The sequence below is a fragment of the Ovis canadensis genome, chromosome 16, assembly GCF_042477335.2.
Source record: "Ovis canadensis isolate MfBH-ARS-UI-01 breed Bighorn chromosome 16, ARS-UI_OviCan_v2, whole genome shotgun sequence".
Lineage (NCBI taxonomy): Eukaryota > Metazoa > Chordata > Mammalia > Artiodactyla > Bovidae > Ovis > Ovis canadensis.
In genome coordinates, this window is record NC_091260.1 from 64,551,622 (window position 1) to 64,579,321 (window position 27,700).

Consider the following 27,700-nt stretch of genomic DNA (forward strand, 5'->3'; position numbering starts at 1 on the left):
GTGGCTCAGATGCTAAAGAATCTGTCTGCATATGTGGGAAACCCAGGTTTGATCCCTGGGTTGGGAAGATCCCCTGGAGAAGGAAATGGCTACCCACTCCAATATTCTTGCCTGGAGAATTCCATAGATAAAGAAGCCAGGTGGGCTACAGTTCATGGGTTATAAAGAGTCATCAGACATAACTGAGCAAATTTCACTTTCAGCAGAGAGGGGACAATTCAAAAGTGGAAGGAAGCACAAATACCTACAAGTGCAGGCATTTGGCTTTGAATCCCTTTTACCAGTCTGAGTGTTTGACATAAAGGTATATTGAATAGCCATTTGGTGAATAGCTGCGGAAAAGTTTATGGAGGTCTCTATTTTCAGCTTTTAAATTTTCACTGATACTTGATGTACTATATAGGCATACAGATTTGGATCAGGTTACTAACATGTTGGACACCACTGAGCAGAAAGATCTGTGGACTCTGCCTGAGTGGTACTGGTTTTCAGGATTTAGGAGAAAGTTGTTGAGGGGATGTCAGCAAGCAGTTAAGAAAAGTGAGCAGTGAACAGCTTTTCCCAGAGGCGCTCAAACATCATTTCTTTTCTGAAGCATCTGAGCAGTTGGGTCTCCAACATTCTACCAAGTGGATTTCTAACACTATCTTGGGGAAAATAAAAAAAATGAGGCAAATGATGAGATGTTCTCCAACTTTTGGAAAATATTTCCAGGTGAAAGAACTTTACTACCTACAAAAGAAAAAGTAAATGAGGCTGAACCCTAAAGAATAATTTTCTCTGAATGCAGAGAGTTTTGTGAATCAGATTTGGTGTAAAAATGTTTCACGCTATGGTGACTTTTCAACCAGGCTCCTTTTCACATATGTATTAGCTTTTAATTCTTCATGGTAATATTCCCACATAATAGATATATATATATTTTTTAAAGAACTGAGATAATTAAATGACCTTACTGCATTTTTATGCTAGTAACTGTCAGGATGAGGTTGAAAATTTTTGGATTCAGGGTTCAAGGCTCTTTCCATTTTATCAGAGTTGACGTACTATGGCAAGTTTTGATTAACTATTGCTAAATTTCACTGGGGCTGCAAACACTTTTATTAAATAGATAATTTGTTTAGTTGTAAAAACTTGTCAAACCACTCAGATGACCATTCGTTCTTATAATTGTCCAGATTGTTGGCTTGATTATCAACTCAACCAGAAGAGCTGCTCTATTTGAATGAGTTAATGGCTAATAATTTTCTCAACATTGCTTATACTTTTGTAATTCCATTTGGGCATGCTGTTATATTTCCATTGGCAAGGCTACTTTCTAATACTAGTGAATTAGCTGAGTGTATTAGTTTCTGATAATGGCTATAACATATTGCCAAAAATTGAGTGGCTTAGAATAATGTGAATATAAATCTTACAGTTTAGTAGACCTGAAGTCTGACATGAGTCTCAGTTAATATGCTCAAAGGACAGGTCCCAAAGGGAGGTCCTTCCTCCCCTCATTTTTCCGCTTTTAGGGGCTGCCTGCATTCCTTAGCTTGGAGTTTTGCCATTCCTCTTCAAATCTTCTCAGAAATGGCAACCTACTCTAGTGTTCTTGCCTGGAGAATCCCATGGAGGGAGGAGCCTGGATTAGCTACAGTTCATGGGGTCACAAAGAGTTGAACATGACTGTGCTACTTCACTTCAAGTGTCACTAGTAGTAAAGAACCCATTTGCTAATGCAGGAGATTGAAAAGATATGAGTTCAATCCCTGGATCAGGAAGATCCCCTGGAGAAGGCTTTGGCAACACACTCCAGTATTCTTGCCTGGAGAATCCTGTGGATAGAGAAGCCTCACAGGCTATAGTCCATAGACCCACAAAGAGTTTATGAAGCAACTTCTCATTCATATGCACATCAGTCTTCAAAGACATCAGTAGTCTGAGAGTTTTTCTCAGGTTATATCACTCTGGTTCTACACATTCATAGTCAGATCTCCTTTGGCCCTCTTAAGAAAACTTGTGATTACACTGTTTACCCTGATAATCTAGGATAATCTCCTTAACTCAAAATAATTTAATCACATCTGCAAAATCCCTTTTGCTATGTAAGACAACACATTTACAAATCCTGGGGATTAGGATTTGGACACCTAAGGGAGAGACCTTAATTCTGCCTTCTATACTGGGTTTTGATATTCAAGTTTATGGCTTCCAGGTATTTTCATATTTTATGTCTGGGATAATAAATGATTTACTGTATGTCTGTAGATCTTGCTTCACAAATTCAGTTCTTTTTGCATTCAGTCTTCTCCATGATCAGTTTTCAGTTCAGTTCAGTTCAGTTCAGTCCCTCAGTCATGTCTGACTCTTTGCTACCCCATGAATTGCAGCACACCAGGTCTCCCTGTCCATCACCAACTCCCGGAGTTCACTCAAACTCATGTCCATCAAGTCAGATGCCATCCAGCCATCTGATCCTCTGTCCTTCCCTTTTCCTCCTGCCCCTACAATCCCTCCCAGCATGAGAGTCTTTTCCAATGAGTCAGCTTTTCACATGAGGTGGCCAAAGTACTGGAGTTTCAGCTTTAGCATCATTCCTTCCAAAGAAATCCCAGGGCTGATCTCCTTTAGAATGTACTGATTGGATCTCCTTGCAGTCCAAGGGAGTCTCAAGAGTCTTCTCCAGCACCACAGTTCAAAAGCATCAATTCTTCAGTGCTCAGCTTTCTTTACAGTTCAACTCTCACTTCCATACATGACCACTGGAAACACCATAGCCTTGACTAGACGGACCTTTATTGGCAAAGTAATGTCTCTGCTTTTGAATATGCTATCAAGTTTATTCATAACTTTTCTTCCAAGGAGTAACCGTCTTTTAATTTCATGGCTGCAATCACCATCTGCAGTGATTTTGGAGCCCCAAAAAATAAAGTCTGACACTGTTTCCTTATCTATTTCCAATGAAATGATGGGACCAGATGCCATATCTTCGTTTTCTGAATGTCGAACTTGAAGCCAACTTTTTCACTCTCCTCTTTCACTTTCATCAAGAGGGTCTTTAGCTCCTCTTCACTTTTTGCCATAAGGGTGGTGTCATCTGCATATCTGAGGTTATTGATATTTCTTCCAGCAATCTTGATTCCAGCTTGTGCTTCTTCCAGCCCAGCGTTTCTCATGATGTACTCTGCATAGAACTTAAATAAGCAGGGTGACAATATACAGCCTTGAGGTACTCCTTTTCCTATTTGGAACCAGTCTGTTGTTCTATGTAGAGTTCTAACTGTTGCTTCCTGACCTGCATATAGGTTTCTCAAGAGGCAGGTTAGGTGGTTTGGTACTCCCATCTCTTTCCGAATTTTCCAGAGTTTATTGTGATCCACACAGTCAAAGGCTTTAGCATAGTCAATAAAGCAGAAATAGATGTTTTTCTGGAACTCTCTTGCTTTTTCCATGATCCAGCAGATGTTGGCAATTTGTTCTCTAGTTCCTCTGCCTTTTCTAAAACCAGCTTGAACATCTGGAAGTTCATGGTTCATGTACTGCTGAAGCTTGGCTTGGAGAATTTTGAGCATTACTTTACTAGCATGTGAGATGAGTGCAATTGTGTGGTAGTTTGAGCATTCTTTGGCACTGCCTTTCTTTAGGATTGGAATGAAAACTGACCTTTTCCAGTCCTGTGGCCACTGCTGAGTTTTCCAAATTTGCTGGCGTATTGAGTGCAACACTTTCACAGCATTGTGTTTTAGGATTTGAGACAGCTCAACTGGAATTCCATCACCTCCACTAGCTTTGTTCATAGTGATGCTTTCTAAGGCACACTTGACTTCACATTCCAGGATGTCTGGCTCTAGGTGAGTGATCACACCATCGTGTTTATCTTAGCCGTGAAGATCTTTTTTGTACAGTTCTGTGTTTCTTGCCACCTCTTCTTAATATCTTCTGCTTCTGTTAGGTCTATTCCATTTCTGTCCTTTATTGAGCCCATCTTTGCATGAAATGTTCCCTTGGTATTTCTAATTTTCTTGAAGTGATCTCTAGTCTTTCCCATTCTATTGTTTTCCTCTATCTCTTTGCATTGATCACTGAGGAAGGCTTTCTTGTCTCTCCTTCTTATTCTTTGGAACTCTGCATTCAGATGCTTATATCTTTCCTTTTCTCCTTTGCTTTTTGCTTCTCTTCTTTTCACAGCTATTTGTAAGGCCTCCCCAGACAGACATTTTGCTCATTTGCATTTCTTTTCCATGGGGATTGTCTTGATCCCTGTCTCCTGTACAATGTCACGAACCTCAGTCCATAGTTCATCAGGCACTCTATCTATCAGATCTAGTCCCTTAAATCTATTTCTCACTCCCACTGTATAATCATAAGAGATTTTATTTAGGTCATACCTGAATGGTCTAGTGGTTTTCCCTACTTTCTTCGATTTAAGTCTGAATTTGGCAATAAAGAGTCCATGATCTGAGCCACAGTCATTTCCCAGTCTTATTTTTGCTGACTGTATAGAGCTTCTCCATCTTTGGCTGCAAAGAATATAATCAATCTGATTTTGGTGTTGACCATCTGGTGATGTCCATGTGTAGAGTCTTCTCTTGTGTTGTTGGAAGAGGGTGTTTGCTATGACCAGTGTGTTCTCTTGGCAAAACTCTATTAGCCTTTTTTCCTGCTTCATTCCGTACAATAAGGCCAAATTTGCCTGTTACTCCAAGTGTTTCCTGACTTGCTACTTTTGCATTCCAGTCCCCTATAATGAAAAGGACATCTTTTTTGGGTGTTAGTTCTAAAAGGTCTTTTAGGTCTTCATAGAACTGTACAACTTCAGCTTCTTCAGCGTTACTAGTTGGGGCATAGGCTTGGATTACTGTGATATTGAATGGTTTGCCTTGGAAACAAACAGAGATCATTCTGTCGTTTTTAAGATTGTATCCAAGTACTGCATTTCAGACTCTTTTGTTGACCGTGATGGCTACTCCATTTCTCCTAAAGGATATCTGCCCACAGTAGTAGATATCATGGTCATCTGAGTTAAATTCACCCATTACAGTCGATTTTAGTTCTCTGATTTATTGCCATCTCCTGTTTGACCACTTGGAATTTGCCTGGATTCAAGGACCTAACATTCCAGGTTCGTATGCAATATTGCTCTTTACAGCATTGGACCTTGCTTCTATCACCAGTCACATCCACAGCTGGATATTGTTTTTGCTTTGACTCCATCCCTTCATTCTTTCTGGAGTTATTTCTCCACTGATCTCTAGTAGCATATTGGGCACCTACTGACCTGGGGAGTTCATCTTTCAGTATCCTATCATTTTGCCTTTTCATACTATTCATGAGGTTCTCAAGGCAAGAATACTGAAGTGGTTTGCCATTCCCTTCTCCAGTGGACCACATTCTGTCAGACCTCTCCACCATGACCCGCCCATCTTGGGTGGCCCCACACGGCATGGCTTAGTTTTATTGAGTTAGACAAGGCTGTGGTCCTAGTGTGATTACATTGACTAGTTTTCTGTGATTATGGTTTAAGTGTGTCTGCCCTCTGATGCCTCTTGCAACACCTACCGTCTTACTTGGGTTTCTCTTACCTTGGATATGGGGTATCTCTTCACGGCTGCTCCAGCAAAGTGCAACTGCTGCTCCTTACCTTGCATGAGGTCGCCCCTCCTGATCTTGAATGTGGAGTTGCTCCTCTCGGCCCTCCTGCACCTGCGCAGCCACCGCTCTTTGGATGTGGGATTGTTCCTCTCGGCCGCTGCTCCTGATCTCAGGCGTGGGGTAGCTCAATTTTAGACTTCATTAACAAAAATTACAGGTGAGGATTACAAATAATAAATACAAATTTTCTTCCCATACTCCCCAAAGTGAATATTCATTTTCTAAGTAATCACAAACAAAATTCTCTTAGGTTAAGAAAAATAACTGCATTAAATCAAAGTCATAAACTTTCTCAAAGCTGTCCTTTCACGTCTTTGGCTTGGAGATACTAGCTTAGAATGCTCTGTTATTAAAAATATTTTCATATGAAATCTTGATTAAGGGAAATTTTATAGGGTCTTAAAACATCAATTAAAGCTTGATTAAATTTTACAGCCCCTAAAGGCTAGTAACAATTTCTTTTCCTGGATGACAAAGAAATATGCCCTGTGAACATAAGGTTCATTAACAATGTCATGGCTCTAAAGCTCTGAATGTAGTAATTATTCCAAAATAGCTATGGGCACAAAAAAAAAAAAAAAAAAAAAGGAAAATTCTAAAGTAAGCCCAACTACAGAATTCCATTTCTGTGTCTTTCCATGAATGACTGACTATCCATTAGAGAAAAGGTTTTCCAACTATAGCTTTCTGAAAAAGATTCCATTTTTGTTTGACATTGGATTCGACAAGGTTCTTTCCTTGGATTGGCTTATCATATTGTTGTTTTCATACTATATTGGAGAATGCATTTTGTTTTGTTTTTGTTTTTTTGTTTTTTTTAGTTTTTTATTTTTTAAATTTTAAAATCTGTAATTCTTACATGCGTTCTCAAACATGAACCCCCCTCCCACCTCCCTCCCCATAACATCTCTCTGGGTCATCCCCATGCACCAGCCCCAAGCATGCTGTATCCTGCGTCAGACATAGATTGGCGATTCAATTCTTACATGATAGTATACATGTTAGAATGCCATTCTCCCAAATCATCCCACCCTCTCCCTCTCCCTCTGAGTCCGAAAGTCCGTTATACACAGCTGTGTCTTTTTTCCTGTTTTTTTTTTCCAGTAATATTTTACTTGTAGTCCCTGGATACACCAATATGTAATTTTCCACCTCTTTCATCTCCAGCACATTACATGATCTTGAGCATTCAATCATCATAAGCCACAGGTGGAGTGTGGAGAAGTCAGCCAATGTTCAAAAAATTATTTTCCTCCTGCAAGAGCACATGCATCAGTTGATAAACAGTAAGTCAGAGGAAAAAGCATTTCCATTATTAGTTTAGTGCACCAATCATATGATCTAAGGTACTTTTTTTTTTATTTTTTCACAAATGGGTAATAGAAGCCAGTTAATGGCTCTTATGTGTCAATGCCAGCTGCCTCTCTCCAACAATACATAGTTGCTTCTAGTTTAACCTTAATTGATAGGAGTGGTGGATACTCAGAATTGATCAATAGATTTCTGTTGATTCAAATGGGATTCTCATATAATCCTAATGAATTCTGGCAGCTGGCATTTGTATAGCTTAAGGTCTGTCATAAACATAGTGAAGAATTGAAACAGTGGTCAAGTTTCCTTTTAGAACTTCTGAAAGGTTTTACTTTGTCATAATGTTAAATCAGGACTATATTTTTAGAATCTTCTGGGTTGTGTGTCTGTCTGTATGTATGTGAGAGAGAGGGAGAAATCTAAAAGGAAACATTAATTCTTTCTATAAATAAAATATATTTTTCTTCATCATATTCAATTCTAAACTGAGATCAAATCAAGAACAACTCATGGTTTTCTGATTTTCTGTTGACAATTGAGTTTTTACATACATTTTAGCCTTATTACTTTCACCATTTTCATTGTATTAAATAATAAAACAATAAATATTAAGTAGATCCTTACAGTTTCACAGCATGTTGGCATACTTTATATTCTTTACTGCTCTCTGTAAGATTGGATGTTGGTAGAAGAGTTAATATTATGTCATATAATATGGCTAAGGCCAGAAAAATTAACTTACCTGAACAAGGTTAATGCTTCTAATAATTTATATATATATAAGTTGAATCTTTCCCTTTGATTTGCTGATGACTGATAATGTGTTCTTTCTCTTTTTCTCTGCTGGTTGAGTAGGCCTTTGTGTGAAAGATAGGAAAACATTGTAATTCAAGTCATTCCAATTTTCCATAAGACCCAGACACTTAGGAAATAAGCCTGATCTTTTTTTAGCATGCAGAATGCCATCTAGCTAGGGATTGGGGTACTAGTAGTGAGTAATAACATATGAGCAGACATAGAACATTTATATCAACTATCTGGTCTCAGTTTCTTATCAAAAACTTTTCTACTGAAAAGTCTAAGATGATTAAAGTTAACTATATGGAGAATGATATTTTAGGCTCCAATATTATTTTAATTGCTTCTCTTATTCTTGACAACATATTTTTTGTTACTAATTTCGAAAATTGACAATTGACTTATATCTTCTCCTGAATGGGTCCTCACAATTTAAAGTGTTTTCCAACTATGAAAATTTGATTTTCTACAAATCTTCCTTTATATTAGCCAGCCTGTGAATAATATCCTGTCTATGTAAAAGGGGGAAGCTAGAAAATTATCCTTTATAAATTAAGGTCTTTAGCATACTATGAAGCCAGAAAGAGCAGAAATCTTCACCTTGCCCTGGAATCTTTACTCCAGGACATGTGCCACATGATTCCTTGAATGGAATTTTCTTTTCACAGGTGCTTTTAAACATACCATGTATCTCATGACTTGCCCTTACAATATCCGAAGGAAAAAAAAAAAGAGCCATTTTCACTCTGGATAAATAATTGGAATTCTATTAACTTAAGAAATACTGTTCTAATCTTTCCTCCAATAGCTTTATTTAAATATATGTTGAGGAATTAAAATGAGACAGGCAGGTAGAATATGTATGTTCTTTATATTCATAGATACCTGTAAGGACAATGTTATTAAGCAATCCACCACATATGCTTTTGACTACAAACTGTGGTGAGTGATAGAGAGGGAACCTCCAAAGCTCAATGAGGAGGAATAGCAAGCAGTTGACAGTGTTATTTTTTTTCTGTCTTATTAATATGCAATGTCTCTTTTATCTGAATTTGAGTGTTTTTCAATGTTTTCCCTCTTCCTTTATCCCCTTGTTATTTTTTGCTTGCAGAAGAATAGCCATATTTAATAATAATAGTGGTGGTCTTGTTGTTGAATTAGAATTCTTGCAGAAGCATTTTTTCTCTCTCTCTCTCTCTTTTTTTTTTTAAATAACCATCATAGTAGATATTTCTATCCAGGGAAAATCCAAATTGCTCTTTTTAGAGAATCCATCTCTTCTCAAACTGACACAGAAATAAGAGATTTTAGATAATTGACTCATCTGCGAGAATACTGTCTGCTTCTCTATGAATAACTCTATTCTGTGATATTTTGGAAGAAGATTTTGTCTTTGCCAATTCTGACAAAGTTGAGATAATAGAAAACTATGGACTGCCTAAACCACATCTGGAACAATAGACTTGATTTCCAACCTCCTTTATTTAACTTTTATAATGCTGAGACCATATCATAAGAAAATTTCCTGGAGGATATAAACTATAGCTACATTTTCCTTCACAGGATTCAGATACCCTAGTGCATTTGGTAAGAAAATGCATTTCTAAAATTTCTATGTTTATACTTAGGATGAAATTACATCTCCTTTGTCATTAAAAAATGTAAAATAATAAGGCCTCCCCATTTCCTTTTTTTTGGGGGGGGGGGCAGTTGTTTATATAGTCTCTTGACATGAGGTAGGAATATTTATTTTAGCAATACAAAGGCTTGCAGAAACTGTCCCTACTCTGGCCATTGATTATTCTCCTCTGATCCACCTTGGCAAGGCCATGAGCCCTTCCTGGTTTCCCCACTACAGCTTAACTTCTGCTCTCATCTCTCTCCACTGGGATTCCTTCCTCTTCATATACTGTTCTCTCTCTCTTCAGATGGAAAGTCCTGATAAGCAAGGGATTGGGCCACCTTTCTCAAAACTGAATCCCCTCCTCTTAACAAACAATAGCAAGTCAAGAGGTATTTGTTGAAGTCTTAAGGCTAAGAAGCACCAGAAACTGGAGTCCCAGAGAAAGACCTAAGAGAGAAGAAGACGTAACTGCTTAAATATATCACTTTACCAATAATTCTTTACATCTTTCTTCCTCAGCATCAATAACTTGGAATGCATGTGTTGAGAGTGCAAAGCCAGATTAGATCCTATTTCTATCTGGAGTTATTGTATATAAGAATGCCCTCCTAGAATGTTCCAAAGATATGACCAGCTTGGTGTGAGCTTAACCTTTGTTGTGTTAAACCTTTTATAAGTTAATTTATTAGCACAAACTACCCAAGCCTGTTTTAACATGCCCCTGAAAACATTTTCTTTCTCCATGGTACATTGAATACGTTGTCCACCTCTACATACACAGCAGTCTGCTTTATGTGTAGTATGAGTTTAGTTTCACCTAACTTTGTAGAAAGCTGTTTATATATACTTTAGAGGATAAAAGTCTCATGAGGCTAGAGAATCTGTCCTAATCATTGGATTACAAACCCTCCAATAGCAAACTGTTTGCTTATTTATTCATATATATTTTGAGCACTTCTATATGTGAATTATTAAGTAAATTGGAATTGAAAAAGAAATAACAGGGTACTGAAATAAATAATATCTAAGGGAAGTATATCCTTTGGAGAGTTCACTAGTGTGAAGGAGGCAGTTCTACAAAGAAGAAAAGCATACATAGAGGATCTGAATCAGATAATATTTCAGTTTTGGTAAGATGTGAATGCTTAGGGTGGCTGGTAAGCATGAGTGAGAATGGAACAAGATAGAGTTGTAGAAGTCAAATAGATCATGCATGGATTTGCATACCAAGGAATTGGGATGCTATGCTATCTATCGCAAAAATCTGTAGACTGGATTGAATGAAGGGGGTGATATGATATTTATGTGCTTTTTTTTGTTTTTGCTTTTTTTTTTTTAGTTTTTAGGCTTGATGTTTGAAATTATTGTTGGAAGATTGGTTATAATGGAAGTTGGATTATTCTGTAGTACTTTGGATGTAAGATAATACAGTATTTGTTTATGGTGAGCATGGAGCTAAATACAAGGGAATAAAGTCCATGCTTTATTTGGATACAAATTATACAGTATGTACTGGTAATAATTTACCCTTGAGGTATCAAAAAAAAAAGCAGGAAGAGGGGGTGGGAACCAAACATGACTTCTAGACTTTGGCTTTTAGCTTAAATCAATGTTCTGTAGTGTGACAAAAAGAACTATGAGACAGAAAGAAAGTCTTTAATATTTACTGATTATTTAAAAGAGCAAAATAGCCAAATCCAACATTTTCTCTATCAATTTCCTGCATATTATGATACACCGATACTACATTCATGTTAGGTTATCTGAAGTGAATAGTCACATGCCTGTTCTAATGAGTTGCTCTAATGACAGAACTAAACTGTCTAACTGCATTTAGGATTGATCAAGTCAATACAATTGATAAAATTTTGTCACTCACCTGAGAGTATTAACTCACCCATGTTCAATTTGAGGGACATTTTTATTTTCTATTCCCCTGTGTGTTTTGTTGCTTTTTCCTCACATTTTTTCCTAGGCATGGTTTGAATGGCTCTCTTGATAAAATGCTATCCTGAGAAGGATCACTGAGAAACCCTTGGTCACAGCTCTCTGGGCCATTAGTTCAGGAGCTCTGCACAGTGGCCTCTGCTGAAGACAGGCTTCTAAGGGCTGCATCAGCAGTTCTAAGTAGGTTATAGGAAAAAAGAACTCAAAATAGGTAAAATATTTCAGTTTCCTTTTACTACCTCTGTACTGAATATGTGATCAATGCTTTTCCTACCTGTATATGAAAGTTTTATGCCAAATGGTCTTATAAGCTTTGTTAAAGTTTCATTTTCAGATAATGTGCATCATGTAATATCAATATATATAATTCCAATTTTTCAAGCAGTCTTCACGGGGCCATCTTGCTTTGTTTCTGCTTTGATTGATTTGTATATTTTCCTCTGCCAGTTCCCATTTCCCCTCTTCTTTCCCAAACAAAAATACTATCCCCCTGGCCCTTTATAATAAAACAACACTTAAAATAGGGATAATTACAGTAACCACCACATATATGGAAACTATAAGATTATTTAAATAAATATTTCACATAAATAACTTAACAGAACCCCTGAGCTGTAAACTGTGTTGTATGTCTCCAATATTCATATATAAAAGTCCTAACCTCTAGTGTGAACAGTATGAAAAGGCAAAAAGATATGACACTGAAAGATGAACTCCCCAGGGCAGTAGGTGCCCAATATGCTTCTGGAGAAGAGTGGAGAAATAACTCCAGGAAGAATGAAGAGACAGAGCCAAGGCAAAAACAACTCCCAGTTGTGGATGTGACTGGTGATGGAAGTAAAATCCGATGCTCTAAAGAACGATATTGCATAGGAACCTGGAATGTTAGGTCCATGAACCAAGGTAAATTGAAAGTAGTCCAACAGATGGAAAGAGTGAACATCAACATTGTAGGAATCAATGAACTAAAATGGACCCAAATAGGCAAATTTAATTCAGATGACCATTATATCTATTACTGTGTTCAAGAATCCCTTAGAAGATATGGAGTAGCCCTCCTAGCCAACAAAAGAGTCCAAAATGCAGTACTTGGGTGCAATCTCAAAAAATGACAGAATGATCTCTGTTGGTTTTCAAGCCAAACCATTCAATATCACAGTAATGCAAGCCTGTGCACCAATCACTAGTGCCAAAGAAGCTGAAGTTCAATGGTTCTATGATGACTTACAAGACCTTCTAGAATTAACACCAAAGGAAAAAAAAATAAAAATAAAAAGATGTCCTTTTCATCATAGGGGACTAGAATGCAAAAGTAGGAATTCAAGACATCCCTGGAGTAACAGAAAAGTTTGGTCTTGGAGTATGAAATGAAGCAGGTAGAAGGCTAACAGAGTTTCACCAAGAGAACGCACTGGTTATAGTAAACACCCACTTCCAACAACACAAGCCATGACTCTACACATGGACATCACCAGATGGTCAAAACCGAAATCAGATTGATTATATGCTTTGCAACCAAAGATGGAGAAGCTCTATACAGTCAGCAGAAACAAGACCAGGAGCTGACTGTAACTCAGATCATGAACTCCTTATTGCCAGATTCAGACTGAAATTGAAGAAAATAGGGAAAACCGCTAGACCATTCAGGTATGACCTGAATCAAACCCCTTATACAGTAAAAGTGATGCTCTGATGAACTATGGATGGAAGTTCATGACATGGTACAGGAAGCAGTGATGAAGACCATCCCCAAGAAAAAGAACTGCAAAAATGCCAAATGGTTGTCTGAGGAGACCATACAAATAGCTGAGGAAAGAAGAACAGCGAAAGGCAGAGGAGAAGTGGAAAAATATACCCATCTGAAGGCAGAGTTCCAAAGAATAACAAGGAGAGATAAGAAAGCCTTCCTCAGAAATCAATGCAAAGAAATAGAGGAAAACAATAGAATGGGAAAGACTCAAGATCTCTTCAAGAAAAAGAGATATCAAGGGAACATTCATGCAAAGATGGGCACAATAAAGGATATAAATTATATGGACCTAACAGAAGCAGTAGATATTTAGAAGAGGTGGCAAGAATACAGAGAAGATCCTAATGACCCAGATCACCACAACAGTGTGATCACTCACCTAGAGTCAGAGATCCTGGAATGCAAAGTCAAGTGAGCCTTAGGAAGTGTCACTATAAACAAAGCTAGGGGAGGTGATGGAATTCCAGTTGAGCTATTTCAAATCCTAAAAGATTATGCTGTGAAAGTGCTGTGCTCAATATCCCAGCAAATTGGAAAATTCAGCAGTGGTCACAAGACTTGAAAAGGTTAGTTTTTATACCAATCCCAAAGAAAGGTGATGCCAGAGAATGTTCAAACTACCACACAGTTGCATTCATCTCACATGCGAGCATAGTAATGATCAACATTCTCCAAGCGAGGCTTCAGTAGTATGTGAATTGGCAACTTCCAGATGTTCAAGCTGGATTTAGAATAGGCAGAAGAATCGGAGATCAAATTGCCAAAATCTGTTGGATCATTGGAAAAGCAAGAGAGTACAAGAAAAACATCTACTACTTTTTTGACTATGCCAAAGCCTTTGACTGTGTGGATCACAACAAACACTGGAAAATTCTTAAAGAGATGGGAATACCAGACCACCTTACCTGCCTTCTGAGAAACCTTGTATGTATGTCAAGAAGCAAAAGTTAGAACAGACATGGAACAATGAACTGGTTCCAAATTGGGAAAGAAGTACATCAAGGCTGCATATTGTCATCTTGCTTATTTAATTTATATGCAGAGTACATCATGTGAAATACCAGGCTGGATGAAGAACAAGCTGAAATCAAGATTGAGAGAATATCAGTAACCTCAGATATGCACATGACACTACCCTTATGGCAGAAAGTGAAGAGGAACTAAAAAGCCTCTTGATTAAAGTGAAGGAGGAGAGTGAAACATTTGGCTTAAAGCTCAACATTCAGAAAACTAAGATTATGGCATCTGGTCCCATCACTTCATGGGAAATAGACGGGGAAACAGTGGAAACAGTGTCAGACTTTATTTGGGGGGACTCCAAAATCACTGCAGATTGTGACTGTAGCCATGAAATTAAAAGACGCTTACTCCTTGGAAGGAAAGTTATGACCAACCTAGATAACATATTCAAAAGCAGAGACATTACTTTCCCAATAAAGGTCTGTCTAGTCGAGGCTATGGTTTTACTAGTGGTCATGTATGGATGTGAGAGTTGGACTATAAAGAAAGCTGAGCGCTGAAGAATTGATACTTTTGAACTGTGGTGTTGGAGAAGACTCATGAGAATCCCTTGGACTGCAAGGAGGTCCATCCAGTCCATCCTAAAGGAAATCAGTCCTGGGTGTTCACTGGAAGGACTAATGCTAAAGCTGAAACTCCAGTACTTTGGCCACCTCATGCAAAGAGTTGACTCACTGGAAAAGACCCTGATCCTGGGAAGGATTGAGGGCAGGAGGAGAAGGGGACAACAGAGGATGAGACGGCTGGATGGCATCACCGAGTCTATGTACATGAGTTTGAGTGAACTCCGGGAGTTGGTGATGGACAGGGAGGCCTGGAGTGCTGCAATTCATGGGGTCGCAAAGAGTTGGACATGACTGAGTGGCTGAACCAAACTGAACTGATGCAGATGATAACACTCTTATGGAAGAAAGTGAAGAGAAACTAAAGAGTCTTCTCATGAAAATGAAAGAGGAGAGTAAAACAGTTGGCTTAAAACTCAATATTAAGAAAACTAAGATCATGGCATCTGGTCCCATCACTTCATGGCAAATACGTGGGGTAACAATGGAAACAGTGACAGACTTTTTTTCTTGGGCTCCAAAATCACTGCAGATGGTGACTGCAGCCATGAAATAAAAAGATGCTTGCTCCTTGGAAGAAAAGTTACGACCAACCTCGACAGCATATTAAAAAGCAGAGACATTCCTTTGCTGACAAAGGTCCATCTAGTGAAAGCTATGATTTTTCCAGTAGTCATGTATGGATGTGAGAGTTGGACCATCAAGAAAGCTGAAAGCTAAAGAATTGGTGCTTTTTAACTGTGGTATTGGAAAAGACTCTTGAGAATCCCTTGGGCTGCCAGGCAATCAAACCAGTCTATGGTAAAGGAAATCAGTCCAGAATAATCACTAGAAGGACTGATGCTGAAGCTGAAGCTCCAATACTTTGGTTACCTGATATGAAGGACTGACTCACTGGAGAAGACCATGAAGCTGGGAAAGACTGAAGTCAGGAGATGACAAAAGATGAGATGGTGGGATGGCATCACTGACTTGATGCACATGAGTTTGAGCAAGCTCTGGGTGTTGATGATGGATAGGGAAGCCTGATTTGTTGCAGTCCATGGAGTCACAAAGAGTAGGACACAACTGAGTGACTAAACTAAACTGAACCAGTAGTGTGATGGTATTTGGAACTCAGGCCTTTAGGAGGTGATTTGGGTTAAATGAAGTCATAAGGGTGCAGCCCTGGAGAAGGCAATGGCACCCCACTTCAGTACTCTTGCCTGGCCAATCCCTTGGATGGAGGAGCCTGGTAGGCTGCAGTCCATGGGGTCGCTAAGAGTTGGACACGTCTGAGCAACTTCATTTTCACTTTTCACTTTCATGCATTGGAGACAGAAATGGCAACCCACTCCAGTGTTCTTGCCTGGAGAATCCCAGGGATGGGGGAGCCTTGGTGGGCTGCCTTCTATGGGGTCACACAGAATAGGATATGACTGAAATGACTTAGCAGCAGCAGCAGCAGCATCAAGGGTGTAGCCCTAATCCCCTAGGATAAGAGACCATAATAAGAGGAATGGAAAGGATCTCTGGCTCTCTCCTAGCACACACACTGAGGAAAGACCATGTGTGGCCACAGCAAGAAGGCAGCCATCCGCAAGCCAGGGAGAGCTCCTACTCGGAACTGAATCTGCTTCCGCCTTGGTCTCAAGCATCCGAAACTCCAGCACTGTGACATTAATTTTTGTTGTCTATTCTACTCAGCCTGTGGCATTTTGTTATGTCTGCCTGAGCAGGCTAACATACCCTCTAGTGCAGTAGTAATTCCATAGTATTTTTATTTAATTTTGCTAATCTTATATCGCTCAATGTGTACACACAGGTGTAAACCTTATATCTAAAATTCACATCAGAAAAAACAACAACAACAACAACAACAACAACAACAACAACAACTATTTTGTGCACTCAGAAGAGTATTCCAGACTTTCTATCCTAAGTTCCTATGTAAATATTATTATTATTATTTTCTTCATTGCTGTGCATCATTTCCTATGCTCAATAAATGATACTGTTCTAATGACCAAAGCCATGGGCAAAGAACCCACACTTTGACACTAAGCATAAACATTTCTTACTATGCACTCTTCAAATTTCCTAAGTATATGTATGCTTTATGCATTTGTTTACTTCTGTACCCTCACCTAAATATATAGTCAGTACAAGATATCAGTTTAATTGTATAGTTGGTCTTTTATCAACATACAGAACAGGGCTGGTGGTAGGGCAAGGTAGGCTATATACATAATAATACTCAAATTTTACAATAAGGAAAATTTGAAACATTTCTGTTTTTATTAGATCTTAAAAATATCCCTGCACTTAACACTATCGGTTGCCCTAGTCATCAGTAGATTATATTTTGATAGCTGTTTTCATGGATTCATGGAGAAGGAAATGGCAACCCACTCCAGTATTCTTGCCTGGAGGATCCCACAGAAAGAGAAGCCTGGCGGGCTGCAGTCCAAGCAGTGACAAAGAGTCAGACACGACAGAAGCGACTTGGCATAGCATAGCATCAAGGGTTCACTGATATTCTAACACTAGAAAGTACTAGTTTTATGGAAGATATTTTAAAACAATATAACTTCCATGTAACAACCATAAAAAGAGTTTCTTGCCTATTTACCCAGGGTCTAATTAAAGCATAGTCTCACTTCAATAGAGATAATCTAATTTCTAGTCTCTAGATATTGGGGCACATCCCTGAATATTTATTCATTCATTTATTCAAGAAATAATATTGTGTGCCAACACTGTGCAGTTCACAGAGAACCAAATAGGGAAATCACTGTCATCATGGAGCTCATATTGTGTTTTAAGTTAAATTTACCCTGTTTATCTTCATCAGTACAACTGAGATAACATAATCTTTCTTACAGATTGTGTTAAGATTCAATGATAGTGTTTTGAAACGATAAGGCAATAAATATGTGATAGTGGGTGTTTTGGGGATTGAGCTAAGATAAGCCTTTTTTTTTTTTTTAGGGTAAGCACTTACTGATCTTATTTGTCTTTTCAAAATGTGTCTGTTAATTGACTTTTGATTTTAAAAATGGAAGCACTTCAAACTAGCTTAATAAAATAGAAAGATATTTATTAGAATTCCACTATAATTTCTTTAAGTGAGTGTGAAGGTCACTCAGTCATGTCCAACATTTTGTGACTCCATGGACTACAGTCCATGGAAATCTCCAGGCCAGAATACTGGAGTGCGTAGCCTTTCCCTTCTCCAGGGATCTTCCCAACCCAGGGATTGAACCCATGTCTCCCACATTGCAGGAGGATTCTTTACTGGCTGAGCCAACAAGGGAAGCACAAGAATCCCGGAGTGAGTAGCCTATCTCTTCTCCAGCAGATCTTCCCGACCCAGGAATCAAATTGGGGTCTCCTACATTGCAGGCAGATTCTTTACCAATTGAGCTAAAATTTCTTTATGTGCAAATAAAGTAGATAATCTGGACTAAACTATGTTAAAAGACAAAGCAAACAGAGATCTTCCTTGAAAAAAATCCAACAAGCCCACATGTCCCTTCCTCTACTCATACTCAGTCTCTCTCCCTAACCCTTTTCTTTATTTGCTTCTCTAAGGTCATGACAGTATTGGCCCCAGAGTTAAATCATCTCCATTTAATAGGAGGACATTTCTTGAGATTAGTTTTCTATGAGCTTGTCCAAAATTCATAGAAAATAGAACTATATTGAAAAAAAAAAGGTATTATCACTCAAATAAAGATTAAACACTTAATTCAGCTGAGGCACAGTGAGGAGTGTCTGGAGATGAGCTAACTCCCTAGACTCCTGAATTGGAGTTTTCAGAGAGCAAGCAGAAGATGAGGGATGTGATCTGACAGTCCAGCCCAGGTAGTGGTTTCTTCATCCTGAACTGCTACTAAATTTGCAGTTGAAACAGTTGATTTTCTAGCTTTAGAGGTTTCTTGTTTGGGATCATTAGTATAATCCTTTCCTCAAAACCCTCAGAACAATTCTTCTTATCTTTTTAGACATGTTGCTTTTAACTTTAAGGGTTATCTGTCAGTTGAGGTTTAAGCAAAAAAGAAAGAAAGAAAGAAAGAAATATATAAAATAGATAAGCAACCAGGATAGACTATATAGCATTGGGCATGATAGCCATTATTGTGTAATAACTTTCAATGAAGTATAATCTGTAAAAATACTAAATCACAATGCTATATACCTGAAACTAATATAATATTGCAAATCAACTATACTTCAATAAACTAAAGGCTTCCACAGAAGCTTATCAAAGCTTTCCACCTAATTCCCTCTTAATGACTAGAGTGATTCTAAGTGTAATTATTCTCACTTTAATAGCTTGAGAAACCATTTCTTTAGTAAGAACATCAATAAAATTGAAGATGATAATCAGTGTGTGTTAGTCACTCAGTCACGTATTACTCTTTGGGACCCCATGGACAATAGCCCTCTATGCTCTGATGTCCATGGGATTCTCCAGGCATAAATACTAGAGTGGGTAGCCATTCTCTTCTGCAAGGGATCTTCCTGACCCAGCGTTCGAATCCAGTGTCTCCTGCATTGCAAGGAGATCCTTTGTTATCTGAGCCACCAGGGAAGCCCCGATAATCAGTGCATATCTGCATAAATACTGTGCATGCATGCTCAGTCGCATCTGACTCTTTGAGGCCCAATGGACTGTAGTCATTTGGGGTCCTCTGTCCATGGGATTTTCCAGGCAAGAATACTGGAGTGGGTTCCCCTTTCCTCCTCCAGGGGACCTTCCAGATCAGATATCAAAACTGGGTCTCAGGAGTCTCCTGCATCGTTCCGAAGATTCTTTACCACTGAGCCACCTGGGAAGCCCTACCTGCATAAATGCTAATGTAATTAGCTTTGTGATTGTGCAGGTTTATCCCATTCTTAAAAACAATAGGTAAAAAAGCTATAATAAAAATGGCATTCATAATTATCCTGATTTAGTTTAACTATTATTGTAGCCATAACTTAATAGCAAATTATCCTTATGTAATTCTAAACAGGGTATTATATAATTGACATTGCCCTATATAATGAGATAATAATAGATTTCTACCAAGTAGGGTGACATTATGCAAATTCCTTGTTCTACTTACCTTTAAAAAGCTAATTACATATGACAGGCATATGGTAGGAAATGTGTCCATTTCAACTGAGTTTGTCAGGCTTCCTTTTGTGACCATCTATAAGTATTCAATGTGATATTGTAAGCTACAAGAAACTATACCAATTATTTGCTTCAGAAATCTCTGGTGGAACTATCTGTCACAGTACTTCACTGTGAAAGAACATAGTCAGTTGAAAAGAAGAATATATGCAACATTATTCTGGGACTCTATAAAGGCACAGATATTATATCATGATTATGAATTTAAGTAGCTGAAAGCCATTTGTAGTCTTAATATGCATGGATGATATAATAAAGGACATGATGAACATGGTCCTTAAACCATGTCTGAGCAAGAGATAATGGTGACATTTGTCTAAATGTTGCATATATTCAACACGTTTTGACAGATTTTATTAATGCAAATGATTTTCAGAGAATCAGTGTTCAGTTTCAGAGATAAAAAATGTAAATTTTCATTTCTCTAGTTGAATTACACTTTCCTCATACTATGTTAGCACTAATTTTAAAAGGAAGTGGTGCAATATATACATCTCTATTTTGTGATAGCTATTATATTCTTAAATTTAAAAGTATTACTTCAGGAGCGAAAAAACTACAACATAGAAAGGTATATTAAACACTCATTGATTTATTTTTTTTTAATGGGAAAGATACAATGTGTTAAAGATTTCCTCTTTTCTCTTTGCAATAATGTTTTAACTGCAAAGTTAGCTGTTATCTCCTAATTAGATAAAATCAGCTGTGAGAAAATTAACAGATGATCACAACAAAAAATTGAGCCAACTTTCTTTCAGTTTTATTTCTTGCTCTAACACTTTGGGAAATATTCCATTCTTTTTGCTTTGTATACTTACAGGGGAAAGTCACCATGATATTCATGAATGAGTTTATATTTATAGTACTTATCACATCAACTTGATCACATATATGCATATTTAAAATTTTATTTATTCTGCATACATATATTTTAAAGTGCAGGCCTTATACATAATTTTTCTGCTAAATATTGACATATTTTAGGGATGCACGATAAGAATCTGAGAATTATGATGATGTGTCCACTGTTTGTGTTTTTTTTTGAGTTAAGTGATTCCATGGCAGACTACATAGGCCAGATAACTTAGGAGGCAAAAAAATGATGTTATGAAGATTTAAACTTTTCTCACACAGGGAATTCTTACCTTTCTATGTTTCTGTTACCAGTAGGGTGACTTGATTGCATACTAACATTTAACACTGGTTTATCCATACAAAGTAAAAGTGTGTCCTGGTCTACCCCTAGTGAGCCAATTATTCCTAACCTGTATCATCAGAAGAAGATTCTACCTACCTTCCTCAGAAATTTTACAGAATATGCACATGTATCCTACACAAATTTGAGATATTTAAAATCATTTGGCATATTGAAGATATATTTTTTATGTTAGTATACATCAAATCAGTCTGCCCAGGTGGCCCTAGAAGTAAAAAAATCTATCAATGCAGGAGGCATAATGACACGTGAGTTTGATCCTGGATCAGGAAGATCCTCTGAAGGAGAGCATGGCCACCCACTCTAGGATTCTTGCCTGGAGAATCCCATGGACAGAGGAGCCTGGGGTGCTGCTGTCTGTGGGGTTTCAGTCAGACATGACTGAGCAACTAAACAACACCTACTAAAGTTCATTAAGATTCTAAATGGAATTGCACCTAGATATTTTAGCAGGTCTGTAAATCATTAGGGTAAAAGATTTTTGTCTGTAACTATCAACCAAAATACAAGCAAATTTGACCCTTTAAAAATAAATCTAACTTACAGTCTGGAGAGACACTGATGCACTTTTTCATTCTGCTTAAAGAAGTGAATTGGAATTCAAAATATATTAATTCATCTTTTTTCTCTTTCATATCACAAATCATTTATTCTCCTTGTCACTATAGTAATGCATGTTTTCTAGTCTACCAACTTTTTCAATTATTGAAAAACATGTTGCATTGAAATGCTAAAAACTTTTCATCTCTCTTTCTCTTTTTTAATGTTTAAAAATACAATACAAACAATGGAAAAGGAAATTTACATTTCATTATAGACTCAGGGTGGCATTTGCTGGTATTCCGAAGTTCTGACAGCAGGCATTTTTTGATACTCTAGATGTGTACATTGATTTTTGAAAAGTAAAATAACTTTTAAAAATATAATATGCATTTTAATAATATAAATCTATTTGTAAATTTTAAATGCAATTTTTTTTTTTTTTTGCTGCAAAAAGCTTTATTGTTTCCATTTGGTCCAAGGCTTGAGAGAGGGCTCCAGGGTGTTAAAAAGCTGCCTAGTGGCTGCAGAGAGGGGCTTCAGGCAGCCCTGATGTTAGGTGGGTTCTTCAATGGCCACTGGTCTCCAGAAGCTCCTAGTCGTGCTTGAGGGTAAGCCTTTCGAAGAGATACTCGCCCAACCCAGCCTGGGGACCAGCCAGCCTGCAGAGGTTGGTCAGGTGGTCACCCATCTTGATGAGTTTCACTTCCTCATCTAGGAAGTGGTTCTCCAGGAAGTCACAGATGTGGGGGTCTCCGCGGGCAGAAGCCAGGCCATGCAGATCCAGCAGGGCTTGATTCAGGCTCTTCTCTACGAGAAGGGCGGCTTCCATAGCATCCTGGGTTTTACCCCACTCATCTTGAGATGGCTTCTGCACGTCCAGGAAGAGGGCGCGGCCGCCACGCTGGTTTTGCAGTTTCAAGAGACGCTCCGCGCCCTCGCGCTTCTCCTTGGCCAATTCGGGAAAAAAGTGACCCACTCCTTCCAGGGCCACATCGTCGCGGTCAAAATAGAAGCCCAGAGAGAGGTAGGTGTAGGAGGCCCGCAGTTGCATGTTAACCAGACGGTTGACGGCGGCCTCCACCTCGGTAGAATGATTCTGACGAATCTGGGAGCTCATGATTGGTCGGTAATAATGAGTTATAAAATGGTGGCTGGTCCCAGTGATCGCGGACAGCTGAGTGGCTGACTCTGGAGGTTGCGACTGGAAAAAAGGTTGGAGGGTGGTCGGAGGCTGGAGCAAGGGGCGTCCCTGGGTCTGTTCCGTCCAAGCACTGTTGAAGCAAGATACAGATCCGCGGGGCCGCCGAGCGCACTTCATGAATGCAATTAATTTTTAAAACATTAATCTGTACTTTGGTAATAGAAGATTGACTTTATTGAGATAAAAGCCAGCCAAGATTACAAACTACTAATAGTTTAAAATAAACAGAGAAGAAATGACTTTACCTTTCAAATTCTAGTTTTCTTTATTTGATAAACAAATGTGCATTATACATATGTGAAATTTCAAATACTCTATGTCCTTTGATACTATATGAAAGAATGATATTTAAGTTGTATATAGAAGATTAATCTATTTTCCATATTTTTTCTGCTTTCAAGAAAGATTAATATGTCTTCTAATTATATATAATATTATATATTTACATATATATTAATATTACATAGTTAAGTGAAGATATCAGAATGGAGGGAAAATTAAATTAGAACAAATTCTATAAAGCACAGGATTATAAAGTCCATGTCGGGAAGAATTGTTTTCTAGTGGTGGGCTCATATGGCTCTTGGCTTTCCATCTACATATAGAAATTATGACACAGTTGCATGATAAGACTTTCCAAAAGTTAATTGTACACATACACACACACATCTTTTTGTTTTACCATGACACACTTTTCCTTTTAGTCAGATAAGATAATATGTCTTATTAGTTTTTGTGAAAAGAGTACCAAATAGGGATCTTCTAGACCCAGGGACTGAGCCTCGGTCTGTCTCATTGTAGGCAGATTCTTTACTGTCTGAGCCACCAGAGAAACACCAAATAAAAATAGTAGCCATCAATAATATTCACACAGTCAAAAAAAAAGGATAATAACCTTATAGTTCAGTTCAGTCGCTCAGTTGTGTCCGCCTCTTTGCAACCCTATGAATCGCAGCACACCAGGCCTCCCTGTCCATCACCAACTCCCGGAGTTCACTCAGGCTCATGTCCATTGAGTCAGTGATGCCACCCAGCCATCTCATCCTCTGTTGTCCCCTTCTCCTCCTGCCCCCAATCCCTCCCAGCATCAGAATCTTTTCCAATGAGTCAACTCTTCACATGAGGTGGCCAAAGTACTGGAGTTTCAGCTTTAGCATCATTCCTTCCAAAGAAATCCCAGGGCTGATCTCCTTCAGAATGGACTGGTTGGATCTCCTTGCAGTCCAAGGGGCTCTCAAGAGTCTTCTCCAACACTACAGTTCAAAAGCATCAATTCTTCCAACCTTATAGTAGATAATCTAATAATTTTAAGGAGCAAGCTCTTGTAATATTCTTTCTTTAGATCTTTGTAAAAGCGTTTTCATAAGGTCTCATTCTCATGTTGTAGAGGATTAAGGCTCTATGCTGATCTGATTTAATCCAACGAAGAATTTCCTATATCCAGAGAAAATGTCAGGCCACTGTCCTTCCAGCTGTCCATTCTAAATGTTGCCCATCTATATAAACAGAAAGGGAGCATGTACATGGTCATTTTCCCTGAAAAGGAACTAGAGTACAATGAGTCTTTATTGAGTTTCAGTTTCAGGTCATATTCTTAAAAGCTGGGCTTCCCTTGTGGGTCAGACTGTAAAGAATCTATCTGCAATGAGGGAGTCCCAGGTTCGATCCCTGTGTTGGGAAGATCCCCTAGAGAAGGGCATGGATACCCACTCCAGTATTCTTGCTTGAAAAATCCCATGGTCAGAGGAGCCTGGCAGCCTGCAGTCCATGGGATCTCAAAGAGTCAGACATGACTGAGACTAATCCAGGGCCTTGAAAAGACATATTTATGAAACAGAGGTCAATTCACTTCTGCTAGAGGGAATTTCAAAGATTCCTCAATGGCAGACTTCTCTCAAAAGCCTACACAAAGGAATAGAAAATAAGCCCCAAAATTCTGAAGCAAAGAGATGCATAATACAAAGCCTATGGGGGAAGTGGATGTGTACACACATGTATATAATTTTGAATGACAGGCATATACTTTAGAGAGTACCGTAATCGTAAATTAGTTAAATAATAGAGATGACTGGGTGTATTGCTAACCCAGAGCAAAAGAAATATTATTGGCCATAACTGAGAAAAGCAAATTCATAATATTCTGGAGAGAGTTCTGTGTCCTGATCCATAAGTGGATAAGTCAGAAAGTGGATGTAATCTTGCATTAGTCATTTGCACATTTCATTCTGAAAAGTATCAAGGAAAATTAAAAGAGCAAAAGATTAGCTAAGATTTAATTGGTTCTAGGCAACAAAAGCAATAGAGTTCCATGAAGCAAAGAGCACTTGTGATTTGGGTGAAGTGAGGCACTCACCCAAAATAAATGCCTTGCTAAGTCAACTCTAGTTAAACCCAAGGTGCATGAAATGCATTCAGTTAAAAGGATGGGGGTTAATGACCATAAATAACAACCAAATTTCTCACAGGATAAAAAGATCTTTATGTTTCTGGGAAACCTGTTATGGAACCATGGTGAAGAAGAGGAGAAATTTTACAATTACTTTTTTCAAGATTTATTTCTAATTAAAGGATAGTTCCTTTACAGCATTGTGTTGGTTTCTGCCATACATCAACGTGAATCAGCCATACATATACATATGTCCCCTCCCTCTTGAGCCTCACTGCCACCTCCCACCCCATCCCACCCCTCTAGGTTGTTACAATTACTTTTATTAGCTTATACTGTAGTCACATTTATGCATCATCAGATTCTGAAAAATGTTATACCAATACTGACATTCCCTCCAGTAGTATGGTAAATTAAGAGTTTCATGAATATAAAAAGGAAATATTTAAGACTTCATCATATACATTTTTCACTAATGCATTTAATATTTTTGGCCAATGTGCCTCTTATTTTAAATTGATGAGGAAAAGACAGGGTTGATCTTCACTTCTGGCAATATGGCAAACTAAGACCTTCCTCCCAGAAGGCCTAGCATTAAAAATAAAATATTATTATCATTTTTTTTTTTTTTTACTGCACTGTCTGTCATGGAGTTGATGTTAATATAAGATAAAACTTGGGGAGAGAGAATCAGCAAATAATGTTGCTCTAGGGAATGATGCTTGTTCTAGAATAGCACTGGCCACTTGTGTCAGTTCTGACCAGTCCACTTGTGGCCACATGTTCAAAAGATATTTGGGGGAAAGTGTGAAGGATCAATCAGAAGGTGTAAAAGAAGACAGGAAAAGTCTTTAGATTGTGCTGCAGGTCTGACATCTATGAAAGTAAGAAGGTGATGTAAGAAGACACAGAGCAATTCCAGGCAGATGGGGAGTCTTCTAGCTAAAGTCATAGAGGTCTGCATCCTGCAAACTTGCTCTGTGTGGCAAGAGAAGTGGTCTCTCTAGAGAATTCTTATCCATGAGCTTTCCTTTGCACTGGGTAGTGGCCTCAGAAAAAGCTTGAAGTCAAATGTGTAGTTTGAAAATGATGTCAGGTTGGAAATGACCCCAGAGACCCAGGAAATGCAAATCCCAAACAACCTGTTAAGGAATATTTCTTAAATTCAGGTCTTAAATCTTTCTTCAGATAAAGTTCCAAGGAAATGAGCTCACAACACAAATATTGCATATCACACCAAGAGACAAGTCACCATAGGAAAGTGCACAAAAAAGGCAAAACACATAGTCAAAGCTGAAGTGGCTGTGAAACTTGTGAGTTTAAACAAGAAAAATACAGTTTAAAAAACTTGCATACTACCTGTCAGGCCAAGTCCTGATAGCTTTGGTGAGAAACTCATTTCATCTTCACAACAATCCCATAAGGTAGATGCTATTAATCCCATCACATAGTTAGCAAACATATGCCTTGTGTCCTTCTGTTATCCAAAGTGGGGTCAAGCTACTTGCCGATCATGGGATTAACATGTACACACTACTATATTTAAAGTGGATACCCAACAAGGACCTGCTGTATAACACAGGGAATTCTGCTCAATATTCTGTAACAACTTAAGAAAAGAATTTGAAAAAAGAATAGATACATGTATCATGTATATGTATAACTGAATCACTTTGATATACACCTGAAACTAATATCACATTGTTAATCAACTGTACTCCAATATAAAACAAAAAGTTAAAAAAAAAAAAGCCAATTCTTGAGAGGTCCAGTTGGGGAAACAAAAGTTTGCTTTTCTTTTGGAGGCAAGCAACTGGGGTATAACAGGGGAAAGGGTGGCAGACTGACTTGTGTCCAAATGCTGACTCCCTCCCACTGACACTCAGTGGCTGAGGCCTTTTAAAGGGAAGTTTCAGGGGTATGAAGAATCTGCCTACTGATGCAGAAGGCTCAAGAGATGCAGGTTTGAACCCCAGGTCTGGAAGAATCCCAGGAGTAGCAAGTGGCAACCCACTCCAGTATTCTTGCCTGGAAAATTCCATGGACAGAGGAGCCTGATGAGCCACAGTTCACAGGGTTGCAAAGAGTAGTACATAGCTAAGCGAATAAGCACAAAACAACAACAACCAAAGCTTTGAGACACCTGGGTTAATATTTTTGTGTTATCACAGCAATCTTAAAGGAAATCAACCCTGAATACTCTTTGGAAGGACTGATGCTAAGGCTGAAGTTCCAGCATTTTGGCCACCTGATGTGAAAAGCTGACTCATTGGAGAAGACCCTGATACAGGGAAAGACTAAAGGCAGGAAGAGAAGAGGATGACAGGACGAAATTGTTGGATGGCATTACTGATTCAGTTGAACTTGAACTTAGGCAAACTCTGGGAGATGGTGAGGGACAGAGAAGCCTGACGTGCTGCAGTCCATGGGATTGCTAAGAGTGGGACACGACTTGGCAAGTGAACAGCAACATCATATTTAAATTATGAGGGATATATATATATTCAACAGTATGAAACTTAGAAGCAGAAGTTTAGAGG

The 27,700-nt window shown here is 38.3% G+C and overlaps 1 protein-coding gene and 1 pseudogene across 3 annotated transcripts in view; one reads left to right on the forward strand and one right to left on the reverse strand.

The window, feature by feature from the left end:
* Positions 1 to 27,700, forward strand: part of CDH12 (cadherin 12) — a 1,193,930-nt gene that overhangs the window by 903,037 nt on the left and 263,193 nt on the right. The gene's annotated exons all lie outside the window — the stretch shown is intronic.
* On the reverse strand, positions 22,003 to 22,700 carry LOC138422039 (ferritin light chain pseudogene; annotated as a pseudogene).